This window comes from Sardina pilchardus, chromosome 1, assembly GCF_963854185.1.
Source record: "Sardina pilchardus chromosome 1, fSarPil1.1, whole genome shotgun sequence".
Classification (NCBI taxonomy): Eukaryota; Metazoa; Chordata; class Actinopteri; order Clupeiformes; family Clupeidae; genus Sardina; species Sardina pilchardus.
In genome coordinates, this window is record NC_084994.1 from 10,959,317 (window position 1) to 10,971,520 (window position 12,204).

Below are 12,204 nucleotides of genomic sequence, written 5' to 3' on the forward strand. Positions count from 1 at the left end.
ATTTTGACATTTTGACTTTAGCCATGTTCACAGTAAGTGAGTATTTAGGTTTATTTGTGTTTGCATGTGTCTTATACTCCATCCATTTAGCTGAGCAGGAGTAGGTGCTCTCTCTCTCAGCTGCATGTCTCTCTCGTCCCCTGCTAATTCTCTACACAGACTCACAGACACTCTCTCACCCCTCCCCCGTCATTCTCTCTCTCTCTCTCTCACACACACACACACACACACACACACACACACACACACACACACACACACACACACACACACACACACACACACACACACACACACACACACACACACACACACACACACACACACACACACACACACACACACACACCCTCCCTCCCTCCCTCCCTCCCTCTGGGCAGCCGTGGCCTACTGGTTAGGGCTTGGGGCTTGTAACTGGAAGGTTGCCGGTTCAATCCCCAACCAGTTCACCACTAAAGTGCCCTTGAGCAAGGCACCTAACCCCTCCCTGCTCCCCCAGAGATAGAGCTCTGGCCTAGGGTGTGGCTTAGGGACTCTATAGCGCTACCTAGCATATTGTCTGTTGTGGCTGACACATATATTCAGGAAAATTGACCAAATTTGGTGGGCATGTGTGTTGCTCATGCACATGCCCACCAACATGCACATGTTGCTTTGTTAGATTCCGAAATGTCACAGGTCTCCGCACCGCAGGTGCTCGGGCCCGCCATCGCCGCTTGCGGCTATATTTAGGGCCCGAGCACCGAGGTGCGGCCACTGAAAGTGGCTGCACCGTAGGTGCAAGGCCCTATTGTTTTTGTACAGATTATTATTATTATTCTTTCTTCGTCTTAGCCCGTTTGGCCGTTTCACCAACTTGGCATGCTCCAAAACTCTTGTAATTTGGCAGGCATATGTAGAATTGCATTTGATACTGAGAGACAGAGCCCTGGCCTAGGGTGTGGCTCAGGGGGTCTATAGCGCCACCTACCGCGCTGTCTGTTGTGGTTGACATGTGCATGCACGAAAATGAACCAACTTTGGTAGGCAGATGTGTTGTATAAATCTGAACAACTTTTACATTTACACTACATAGTGAATCTTAAACAAATTTGAGTTATGATTATGATTATGATTTTTGCACATCATGTATTTTGAAACACTTCTCCTAGACGGTTTATCGAAATCATGTCATATGAGCAGTAAAAGGATCTTGAGGGGTTGCCCGAGAGGAATTGCGAACAGATTTTTGAATTTTCGAAGCATATCGAAATGGCGAAGGTTTGAATTATGGCGTCTTATTACGAAACAGGAAGTTGGTGTTATAAGCAGAATAAAGGTTAGAAATTGGATGTAATTTGGCAGCTACATGTGGAATTGCTTCTGCTAGTCAGGGACAGAGCTCTGGCCTAAGGCGTGGCTTCGGGACTCTATAGCGCCACCTAGTAGCACGTTATGTGTTGTGGTTGACACAAACATTCACGAAAATGAACCAAATTTGGTGGACTTATGTGTTTTTGCTATCGCTAGTCAGAGACAGAGCTCTGGCCTAAGGTGTGGCTTAGGGACTCTATAGCGCCACCTAGTAGCACGTTATCTGTTGTGGTTGACACAAACATTCACGAAAATGAACCAAATTTGGTGGACTTATGTGTTATTGCTATCGCTAGTCAGAGACAGAGCTCTAGCCAAGGGTGTGGCTTAGGGACTCTGTAGCGCCACCTAGCAGCACGTTATCTGTTGTGGTTGACACAAACATTCACGAAAATGAACCAAATTTGGTGGGCTTGTGTGTTATTGCTATTGCTAGTCAGAGACAGAGCTCTAGCCAAGGGTGTGGCTTAGGGACTCTATAGCGCCACCTAGCATATAGGCTGTTGTAGTTGTCACATACATTGACGAAAATTAATCAAATGTGGTGGGCTTGTGTGTTATTGCTACCACTAGTCAGAGACAGAGCTCTGGCCTAGAGTGTGGCTTAGGGACTCTAGAGCGCCACCTAGCGCATTGTCTGTTGTGGTTGACACATACATTCACGAAAATGAACCAAATTTGGTGGGCATGTGTGTTATTGCTATAGCTATTCAGAGACAGCGCTCTGGCCAAGGTTGTCTTAGGGACTGTATAGCGCCACCTAGTGCATTGTCTGTTGTGGTTGACACACGCATTCATGAAAATGAACCAAATTTGGTGGGCTTGTGCGTTATTGCTATCAATAGTCAGAGATAGAGCTCTGGCCTAGGGTGTGGCTTAGGGACCCTATAGCGCTACCTAGCATGTTGTCTGTTGTGGCTGACACATACATTCACGAAAATTGACCGAATTGCGTGGGCATGTGGGTTGCTCATGCACATGCCCACCAACACGCACATGTTGCTTTGTTAGATTCCGAAATGTCACAGGTCTCCGCACCGCAGGTGCTCGGGCCCGCCATCGCCGCTTGCGGCTATATTTCTTATTATTCTCTTTTCCTCTTAGCCCGTGCGGCCCTTTTTCACCAACTTGGCATGCTCCAAAACTCTTGTAATTTGGTAGCTACATGTGGAATTACCGTCGCTACTCAGAGACAGAGCTCTGGCCACGGGTGTGGCTCAGGGACTCTATAGCGCCACCTAGAGCGATTTCTGTTGTGTTTGACACATACATGCACGAAAATGAACCAAATTTGGTGGGCATGTGTGTTGTATTAATCCGAACAACTTTTACATTGGAACTATATAGTAAATATTAAAAGAATTTGAATTATGTGAGATTTTCTGATTTTTGCACATCATGTATTTTGAAACACTTCTCCTAGACGGTTTGTCGAAATCATGTCATTTTAGCAGTAAAATGATCTTGAGGGGTTGCCCAAGAGAAATTGCGAACAGATTTTTGAATTTCAAAACTATATCGAAATGGCGAAGGTTTGAACCTAGGTGTCTTATAAAAGGAACAAAAAGTTGGTGTTATAGGCAGAAAACAGTGACTAATTTGGATGAAATTTAATAGAGTATTAGTTAGTGTGTTTGTAGTGACAGTCATATACAAAGTTTTGAATTTGGTGTTGTTTGTGTTTTTTAAAAGCGCATTAATGATTGTGGTGGACACAGTTTTAGCTAAAATATTTTGAAGCAAGTTGATGAATAATAATAATCATATCAACCTATGCTGCAATTTTGAAATTTTGACTTTAGCCATGTTCACAGTATGGAAGCATATGAGTTCCATAATTCAAATGAGAATGCATTCTGCAATATGCAATTCTAAAAGACATTACATTAGGCAATTGCTAATTCATTATGCAATTTAATATTACAATTTGCAATACTTTCTTTCAAAATGCATTTTAATATACAAAGTGACAATGCAATCATCAAATCAATTTGATTTATTTTGGTTAAAAATTTGAATAAACATGGATTGAATTGCATTCCATTTTGCCATGGTACTTTAGTCTCAAAATTCAAATGGCAATTCATTTTGCATTTCAATTTTCAATATTCAGTTTCATCTTTTAATTGTCAATTACTTTTGCAATGTAATGTTCAAAATTCAATGTAGAATTGAATTATTTTTAAATTTTTTAATGTATTTAATTTTTTTTTGAAAATGTTTTTAAAACAAATATTGAAAACATTTTGAATATTTTTTGGCAAAAAGTTTTGCCCGGTTTGCAGAAATAGCGCCCCCGTTATTGCATAGCACTTTGTCACGCTCTTTGTGTCTCAAAATTCAAATGGCAATGGCAAACGCGATTCCAAAACACATTGCAATCTGTCAGTCTTCCATCACCCATGGCGGGAACTACGTCACGTCCGTGTTTATCTCGCATTGGTCAGTTTTCTCTTTAAGGCGGGTCTTAGGCAGGGCGGCTGACGGCCTCCAGGTAGAGAAGAGAACGTAAAAGAGAAATTGTCGCTGACACAGTAGCCTACTGTTGAAGGTGATGGGCAAAAACAGTCGCTCAGCTACTGAGGGAGGCAGGCGTGTGTGTGTGTGCGTGCGGAGACCTTGATCCGACCGTACGCCACCCCCTCCAGGAGCGTGTATCAGGGTGAAGCGTTAAAAACAGCACACAGGTAGCCAGGGGAGCTGAGGGAGCTGGCAGCCCAGGGCCCTGGAGCTCATATCTGGGTGGAGCGTTTGCCCCTCTCAGCCCGGAGGACTGCTCCAGATTAACGACCATAGACAGTAAGCTACTGACAGGGCTAACACAGGGCTACTAACAGGGCAGGGCTGTTAATTACAGGGCTACATCGTTTCATTCACACTCAGGCACTCCTGGTCTGACCACGACCGCCGGTCCAGCTGCAGCCTGCACTGTCAGGAAGTCAAGGAAGCGTATAGCCACGTCCTGAGATATCGATGGCTTTGCCCCAAACGAGGAACGTGCATCGTTCTTTTCACAAATACACCATATTTTTAAGCAAATAAAGTTGTTTACTTAAGATTACAGCGTTTTATCAACGTTTGGTCCGCGAAAATATTCTCGCTGCACCGGTAGGGAAACCGCCGTCATGTCATCCGGCACAAGCTTCCATGGTACACTGCTATCATAAGCATTACGGTTCCCCATTGACTCCCATTGATTCTGACTGACCATTTCGAAGGAAAACAAACGCCGCTGACATATGATAGTAACCATTTCACTTTGATAATAACCTACATTTTTGTCCGACATAATACAGCAAGAATTTCGAAATTTTATCGACGAAATGGTTACTATCATGTGTCAGCGGCGTTTGTTTCAGTACATAATTGACGTTTTCCTTCGAAATGGTCAGTCAGAATCAATGGGAGTCATTGGGGAACCGTAATGCTTATGACAGCAGTGCACCAAGGAAGCTTGTGCCGGATGACATGACGGCGGTGGTAGGGAATCGGTTGCGAGACTCGGTGAGACGTGATCCCATCCCACTGGATTGTTGTTTGTACAAACATTCAACATCCAAAACTATAACTGAAAAACGTCGACATTGACGAATGTAATACATTTGTGCTACGTTATAAAAATAAAACGTAGACACTGATTAAAAGATGCACTTGCTAATTTGTGCTACATTCTTATCAACGATCAGTGAAAAACTACTTCCTCGTTTAGGGCAAAGCCATCGATATCTCAGCAAGTGACTACGCTTGCTTTCCGGTCCTGACCAAACGTTGATAGAACGCTGAGTAATCTTAAGTAAACAACTTTATTTGCTTAAAAATATGGTGTATTTGAGAAAAGAACAATGCACGTTCCTCGTTTGGGGCAAAGCCATCGATATCTCAGGACGTGGCTATACGCTTCCTTGACTTCCTGACAGTGCAGGCTGCAGCTGGACCGGCGGTCGTGGTCAGACCAGGAGTGCCTTAGTGTGAATGAAACGATGTAGCCCTGTAATTAACAGCCCTGCCCTGTTATTAGCCCTGTGTTAGCCCTGTCAGTAGCCTATCTTACTGTCTATGGTCGTTAATCTGGAGCAGTCCTCCGGGCTGAGAGGGGCAAACGCTCCACCCAGATATGAGCTCCAGGGCCCTGGGCTGCCAGCTCCCTCAGCTCCCCTGGCTACCTGTGTGCTGTTTTTAACGCTTCACCCTGATACACGCTCCTGGAGGGGGTGGCGTACGGTCGGATCAAGGTCTCCGCACGCACACACACACACGCCTGCCTCCCTCAGTAGCTGAGCGACTGTTTTTGCCCATCACCTTCAACAGTAGGCTACTGTGTCAGCGACAATTTCTCTTTTACGTTCTCTTCTCTACCTGGAGGCCGTCAGCCGCCCTGCCTAAGACCCGCCTTAAAGAGAAAACTGACCAATGCGAGATAAACACGGACGTGACGTAGTTCCCGCCATGGGTGATGGAAGACTGACAGATTGCAATGTGTTTTGGAATCGCGTTTGCCATTGCCATTTGAATTTTGAGACACAAAGAGCGTGACAAAGTGCTATGCAATAACGGGGGCGCTATTTCTGCAAACCGGGCAAAACTTTTTGCCAAAAAATATTCAAAATGTTTTCAATATTTGTTTTAAAAACATTTTCAAAAAAAAATTAAATACATTAAAAAATTTAAAAATAATTCAATTCTACATTGAATTTTGAACATTACATTGCAAAAGTAATTGACAATTAAAAGATGAAACTGAATATTGAAAATTGAAATGCAAAATGAATTGCCATTTGAATTTTGAGACTAAAGTACCATGGCAAAATGGAATGCAATTCAATCCATGTTTATTCAAATTTTTAACCAAAATAAATCAAATTGATTTGATGATTGCATTGTCACTTTGTATATTAAAATGCATTTTGAAAGAAAGTATTGCAAATTGTAATATTAAATTGCATAATGAATTAGCAATTGCCTAATGTAATGTCTTTTAGAATTGCATATTGCAGAATGCATTCTCATTTGAATTATGGAACTCATATGCTTCCATAGTAAGTGAGTATTTAGGTTTATTTGTGTTTGCATGTGTTTTATACTCCATCCATTTAGCTGAGCAGGAGTAGGTGCTCTCTCTCTCAGCTGCATGTCTCTCTCGTCCCCTGCTAATTCTCTACACAGACTCACAGACACTCTCTCACCCCTCCCCCGTCATTCTCTCTCTCTCTCACGCACGCACGCGCGCGCACACACACACAGACACACACAAATGCACGCACACACACACACACACACACACACACACACACACACACACACACACACACACACACACACACACACACACACACACACACACACACACACACACACACACACACACACACACACACACACACACACACACACACACACACACACACACACACACACACACACCCACCCACCCACCCACCTTCCCTCCCTCTGGGCAGCCGTGGCCTACTGGTTAGGGCTTAGGGCTTATAACTGGAAGGTTGCCGGTTCAATCCCCAACCAGTCCACCACTAAAGTGCCCTTGAGCAAGGCACCTAACCCCTCACTGCTCCCCCAGCACCGCTGGTTGGGCAGGCAGCTCACTGCTCTGGGTCAGTGTGTGATTCACCTCACTGTGTGCTGTGTGTGTTCACTAATTTGGTTAAATTGGGTTACATGCAGAGAAATAAATTTCCCTCACGGGATCAAAAAAGTGTATATTCTATTCTATTGATCCATTTGTCTCTACCCCCTCTGTCTGTGTCTGTCTAGCGTTATTGCTATCGATAGTCAGAGATAGAGCTCTGGCCTAGGGTGTGGCTTAGGGACTCTATAGCGCTACCTAGCATATTGTCTGTTGTGGCTGACACATACATTCAGGAAAATTGACCAAATTTGTTGGGCATATGTGTTGCTCATGCACATGCCCACCAACACGCACATGTTGCTTTGTTAGATTCCAAAATCTCACAGGTCTCCGCACCGCTGGTGCTCGGGCCCGCCATCGCCGCTTGCGGCTATATTTATTATTCTTTCTTCGTCTTAGCCCGTTTGGCCGTTTCACCAACTTGGCATGCTCCAAAACTCTTGTAATTTGGCAGGCATATGTAGAATTGCATTTGATACTGAGAGACAGAGCCCTGGCCTAGGGTGTGGCTCAGGGGGTCTATAGCGCCACCTATCGCGCTGTCTGTTGTGGTTGACATGTGCATGCACGAAAATGAACCAAATTTGGTAGGCAGATGTGTTGTATAAATCTGAACAACTTTTACATTTACACTACATAGTGAATCTTAAACAATTTTGAGTTATGATTATGATTATGATTTTTGCACATCATGTATTTTGAAACACTTCTCCTAGACGGTTTATCGAAATCATGTCATATGAGCAGTAAAAGGATCTTGAGGGGTTGCCCGAGAGGAATTGCGAACAGATTTTTGAATTTTCGAAGCATATCGAAATGGTGAAGGTTTGAATTATGGCGTCTTATTACGAAACAGGAAGTTGGTGTTATAGGCAGAAAAAAAGTTATAAATTGGATGTAATTTGGCAGCTACATGTGGAATTGCTTCTGCTAGTCAGGGACAGAGCTCTGGCCTAAGGTGTGGCTTCGGGACTCTATAGCGCCACCTAGTAGCACGTTATCTGTTGTGGTTGACACAAACATTCACGAAAATTAACCAAATTTGGTGGACTTATGTGTTTTTGCTATCGCTAGTCAGAGACAGAGCTCTGGCCTAAGGTGTGGCTTAGGGACTCTATAGCGCCACCTAGTAGCACATTATCTGTTGTGGTTGACACAAACATTCACGAAAATGAACCAAATTTGGTGGACTTGTGTGTTATTGCTATGGCTAGTCAGAGACAGAGCTTTGGCCTAGGGTGTGGCATAGGGACTCTATAGCGCCACCTAGTGCATTGTCTGTTGTGGTTGACACATACATTCACGAAAATGAACCAAATTTGGTGGACTTGTGTGTTATTGCTATCGGTAGTCAGAGACAGAGCTTTGGCCTAGGGTGTGGCTTAAGGACTCTACAGCGCCACCTAGCGCATTGTCTGTTGTGGTTGACACAAACATTCACGAAAATTAACCAAATTTGGTGGGCTCGTGTGTTATTGTTTTTGCTAGTCAGAGACAGAGCTCTAGCCTAGGGTGTGGCTTAAGGACTCTATAGCGCCACCTAGCGCATTGTCCTTTGTGGTTGACACAAACATTCACGAAAATTAACCAAATTTGGTGGGCTTGTGTGTTATTGTTTTTGCTAGTCAAAGACAGAGCTCTGGCCGAGGGTGTGGCTTAAGGACTCAATAACGCCATCTAGCGCATTTGTTGTGGTTGACACGTACAGTACATTCACAAAAATGAACCAAATTTGGTGGGCATGTGTTTTGTTATAGCTATTCAGAGACAGAGCTCTGGCCGAGAATGTGGCTTAGGGACTCTATAGCGCCACCTAGTGTGTTACCTGTTGTGGTTGACATACATTCACGAAAATGAATCAAATTTGGTGAGCTTGTTTGTTATCACTGCCGCTAGTCAGAAACAGAGCTCTGGCCTAGGGTGTGGCTTAGGGACTCTATAGCGCCACCTAGCAGATTGTGTGTTGTGGTTGACGCATACATTCAGGAAAATGAACCAAATTTGGTGGGCATGTGTGTTATTGCTATAGCTATTCAGAGACAATGCTCTGGCCAAGGGTGTCTTAGGGACTGTATAGCGCCACCTAGCGCATTGTCTGTTGTGGTTGACACACACATTCACGAAAATGAACCAAATTTGGTGGGCTTGTGCGTTATTGCTATCGATACTCAAAGATAGAGCTCTGGCCTAGGGTGTGGCTTAGGGACTCTATAGCGCCACCTAGCGTGTATTCTGTTGTGGTTGACACATACATTCAGGAAAATTGACCAAATTTGGTGGGCATGTGTGTTGCTCATGCACATGCTCACCAACACGCACAGTTTGCTTTGTTAGATTCCGAAATGTCACAGGTCTCTGCACCGCAGGTGCTCGGGCCCGCCATCGCCGCTTGCGGCTATATTTCTTATTCTCTCTTCGTCTTATCCCGTGCGGCCCTTTTTCACCAACTTGGCATGCTCCAAAACTCTTGTAATTTGGCAGCTACATGTGGAATTACCGTGGCTACTCAGAGACAGAGCTCTAGCCTAGGGTGTGGCTCAGGGACTCTATAGCGCCACCTAGAATGTTGTCTGTTGTGGTTGACACTTACATTCACAGAAATGGCCCAGATTTGGTGGGCATATGTGTTGTATAAATCTGAACAACTTTTACATTTAAACAATATAGTAAATCTTAGAAGAATTTGAGTTATGATTATGATTATGATTTTTGCACATCACGTATTTTGAAACACTTCTCCTAGACGGTTTATCGAAATCATGTCATTTAAGCACTTAAATGATCTTGAGGAATTGCGAACAGATTTTTGAATTTGTGAATTATATTGAAATGGCGAAGGTTTGAATTATGGCGTTTTATTAAGAAACAGGAAGTTGGTGTTATAGGCAGAAAAAAGGTTATGAATTGGATGTAATTTGGCAGCTACACGTAGAATTGCTTCTGCTTGTAATAGACAGAGCTCTGGCCTAAGGTGTGGCTTTGGGACTCTATAGCGCCACCTAGCAGCACGTTATCTGTTGTGGTTGACACATACATTCACGAAAATGAACCAAATTTGGTTGGCATATGTGTTATTGCTATAGCTATTCAGAGACAGCGATCTGGTCAAGGGTGTCTTAGAGACTGTATATCGCCACCTAGCGCATTGTCTGTTGTGGTTGACACACACATTCACGAAAATGAACCAAATTTGGTGGGCTTGTGCGTTATTGCTATCGATAGTCAGAGATAGAGCTCTGGCCTAGGTTGTGGCTTAGGGACTCTATAGCGCCACCTAGCGCATTGTCTGTTGTGGTTGACACGTACATTCACCCAAATGAACCAAATTTGGTGGGCATGTGTGTTATTGCTATCGTTATTCAGAGACAGAGCTCTGGCCTAGGGTGTGGCTTAGGGACTCTATAGCGCCACCTAGTGCATTGTCTGTTGTGGTTGACACATACATTCACGAAAATGAACCAAATTTGGTTGGCATGTGTTATTGCTATAGCTATTCAGAGACAGCGCTCTGGCCAAGGGTGTCTTAGGGACTGTATAGGGCCACCTAGCGCATTGTTTGTTGTGGTTGACACACACATTCACGAAAATGAACCAAATTTGGTGGGCTTGTGCGTTATTGCTATCGATAGTCAGAGATAGAGCTCTGGCCTAGGGTGTGGCTTAGGGACTCTATAGCGCCACCTAGCGTGTTGTCTGTTGTGGTTGACACATACATTCAGGAAAATTGACCAAATTTTGTGGGCATGTGTGTTGCTCATGCACATGCCCACCAACACGCACATGTTGCTTTGATAGATTCCGAAATGTCACAGGTCTCCGCACCGCAGGTGCTCGGGCCCGCCATCGCCGCTTGCGGCTATATTTTTTAATTGCAATTCTACTTTCTTTAAATCAAATTTGAATTCTAATTCTGCATTATGTTTTTTGACATTCGTAAAAGTTGCAACAGGGGATGGAGTTAGCCTGAATGGAAAATCATCTTACATTTAAGTTTCTGTCAATTTCTTTCTACTTGGCTGTGACATTATGGAAATAAAATACCCTCGCTACTGAGCAAGACCTTTGCAATCTAGAATATCCACTGCTTTCTTTGTTGTTCAGATCGGGATATTTGATCGTACCCTTCACACCATATGCATCTGACCTCTCACTTACTTCTTTCTTCCTCATATGTCACTCATCACTAAGGTGCCGTGAGCAAAGATGTAATTTCCAAGATATCCCCACCCTACACCTATTCCGCAGGTATGCTGACCTGACCTCACAACACCTTCCTTCTTCCTTGAACTGTCTACATTAACCATGTATGGGTGAAATGACAAGGAAGAATTCAAAGTCACTTTAGACAAAAGTGTTTGCTAAGAAACATAAACATGAACACACACATCAGCTTTTGTCTTACATTATATCCAGGCAGGATGGTACGTAGCAAATTAAATGTGAGCAGAATTTAGTAAAATACTGTAGGTGCACTATTTAGTAGAATGCCAGTCCACTTTAGTAAAGATGAGTGCATATTCACTGGCTAATTCACAAATAATATCATATGCAATCAATGACACCTCTAGGGCAATTAATTGAAAAAAAAAGAGTTCATATTGTTGCACAAATAATGGGCTGAACTGAAGGCGGTGGTATTAGCGATACTAAAGGTTTAAGGTGCAGCTAGTGCATGAATAATGGTCCTAACTAAAGGGTGTGGCCCTTATGTGTATTAGCGATACTAAAGGTTTAAGGTGCAGCCAGCGAGTCTAATCATTATCCCAACAGATATGTTGTGTTCATCATCCAGCGAAAAGTGAAAAATGGTAAACTGTTTCACTCTGATCACATAAAATTGATAAGACCCCAGTAATTGATCCTCTCTTCGAGGTTACAGCTCTAACAATCTCCTTGGTAGTTTTTAGATTATCATTATTATTATTATTATTATTAATAATAATAATAATAATAAATATAGCCGCAAGCGGCGATGGCGGGCCCGAGCACCTGCGGTGCGGAGACCTGTGACATTTCGGAATCTAACAAAGCAACATGTGCGTGTTGGTGGGCATGTGCATGAGCAACACACATGCCCACCAAATTTGGTCAATTTTCCTGAATGTATGTGTCAACCACAACAGACAACACGCTAGGTGGCGCTATAGAGTCCCTAAGCCACACCCCAGGCCAGAGCTCTATCTCTGACTATCGACAGCAATAACACA